Genomic DNA, 1,972 nt, shown 5'->3' on the forward strand with positions numbered 1-1,972 from the left:
CCCCCGGCACAGCACACCCCGCCCCGCAGTCCCGAGGGGTGGGTGCTCCCCCGGGGGAAGGGGGGAGGCGGGCGGCCAAGGGGGTTGTTTTCCCTGCTCTCTCCGCCGCCTGAACTTGACCCTCCTGACTCCGAAGGGGCTACTGCCGTTTGCGAGTCGCCAATTCCCTGCGATCACACATGGCTTTGACCCACCAGAGGAAGGGGAAAAAAATGCACACAACCCCCCCCCCCCCCAAGACACAACAACCGAAAAAACACAGACACACACACAAAAACCCAAAAAATAACAGAGAGGGAGAGAGAAAGGCTGTGAAACCCGAGAAGCCCCCGCTTCCTCCGGGCCGTGTGACACCCCCCCTCCCTCACTGTGCGTGTGCAAAGAAAGTCACTTTTAACCTCCCCCCCTTGCACACGCACCAGCGCTCAGCACTCACTACATGCGCAACAGCAGCAGCCGCCCCCCCGCCCCAGGCCTGCATCTGCCCTTCCCAGCCCCCAGCCGGCTGCTCGCCTCTGCTCCCCCGCCTTTACCTGTTGATTAATCGGCAATAATAATCTCAGCAGCCTGGAAGATGGTGGAGCTGTGGCTTGAGCCATGAACCGTCTTCTGTTGTTTGCAGAGTTGATCTTGGATGGCTGTGGGGGGGGAGTGAGTGTGAGTGTGTGTGCGCAAAGGGGGAAGGGGAGAGGGGGGAAGAAAGAGAGAGGAGAGGAGGGGGGGGATTTTTTTCCCCCCCTGCCTTTTCCCCCCTCCCCTCTGCCCCCCTCTTTGCAGGGAGAGAGAAAGGGAAAGAGCAGGGACCTGGATGTGCCTGGTGCGTGTGTGCAAGGGAGGAGAGAGCCGAGCCGGGGCTGGGGAACAACAGCCCCGGAGGAGGAGGAGGAGGAGGAGAGCAGCGGGCTGCAGATCGGCTCTTTATCAGAAATGTTATCGCTTGTCAGGACCTCCGTCTCCGAGCATTACGTCAGTTTCAAGACACCAACACTATTAATATCAAAGGAGCCTTCGCAGAGAAAAGCGCCACCCTAGCCGGAGCGCCCTTAAAGAGACAGTGCAGCGTCCCCGGCGCGCTCCGCCGGCGCAGCCTCCTGCTCCTCCCCCGCCCGCGGGCGGCAGCAGCCGCCGCTGGGGGAAAGGCGGCTTTGGACTCGCCCACGTCATTCACAACTTTCCTCCGTGTGATCATCGCCGTCCGGAGGAGTCCGCTGGCTCCCTGCAGCCGCTTCCCTGCTGCATTGAGCAGACAGAGGGAGATGTGAGGGGCAAAGTTTTAGCCGCGGGGGCGGGGAGGGGCAACTCTTGATTGTCCTTCCCCGAGTGACTGGCCATTCCTTAATGTGGTGCGACCTGTGCAACCCTTCCTGACCCTCGCATCCTTCTTCCACCTGCAGGGAACCTCAATGTGCCATGCCAAGAGAGCAGGCAAGGGTTTGCTGGGAGGGAGGAATGGGATCTTTTGTATTGGGTCAACTGAAGAGTCAGGGACATGTGTCTTTGCAAGCTTTGGGGCACAAACGCCCTTCTTCAGGCATAGGGAGTCTGCTCCAGATAGCTGCATCTCGCCGGATGCCTCTTCCTTTTGATCCAGCAGTGCAAAGTGGGGGGCTGGGGGATCCTATAAAGTTTTTTTTTCTGAATTGGAAAAGAAGTCAGAGGAATAGTAATGGCGCACCCTGATCTCCCTCACAGAGGCCTCTGAAGTGTCTTACAAGAAGATGCCAAATTGCTGTTGTCGTGATGTGGGTACTGGCGAATTTCCAGAGGACTGACCGCCACAAGCCGGGCGAGATGCAACACTGAAGCAGTCCCTGCCCCCAAGCGCTTGCAATCTCAGAGGCACAAACACGGAGCGGACGGAGGACTGACGGAGAAGTCTAGATTCCAGTCTGCAAATGATGATTAAAGTTTCAAATTAGCTTTCCAAACTTTCGAATTATTACAAGCCTCTTCTCGGTGCTCCATGATCATC

General features: G+C 58.0%; 1 protein-coding gene across 4 annotated transcripts in view; it reads right to left on the reverse strand.

Moving 5' to 3' along the window:
• The window catches only part of TRPS1 (transcriptional repressor GATA binding 1), a 340,381-nt gene extending 339,769 nt beyond the window's left edge, over positions 1-612 (reverse strand). For 2 of the 4 annotated variants that reach the window (XM_019528089.1, XM_019528085.1), the window contains exon 1: positions 534-605. The gene's annotated coding sequence lies outside the window, so the exon portion shown is untranslated. Of the gene's footprint in view, positions 1-533 lie in introns of all 4 variants that reach the window. The other 2 variants (XM_019528088.1, XM_019528086.1) reach the window with 2 other exon arrangements.
• Between the last annotated feature and the right edge of the window lie 1,360 nt (positions 613-1,972).

Source organism: Gavialis gangeticus, unplaced genomic scaffold (assembly GCF_001723915.1).
Source record: "Gavialis gangeticus isolate Ggan-Ray unplaced genomic scaffold, GavGan_comp1, whole genome shotgun sequence".
Taxonomy (NCBI): Eukaryota; Metazoa; Chordata; order Crocodylia; family Gavialidae; genus Gavialis; species Gavialis gangeticus.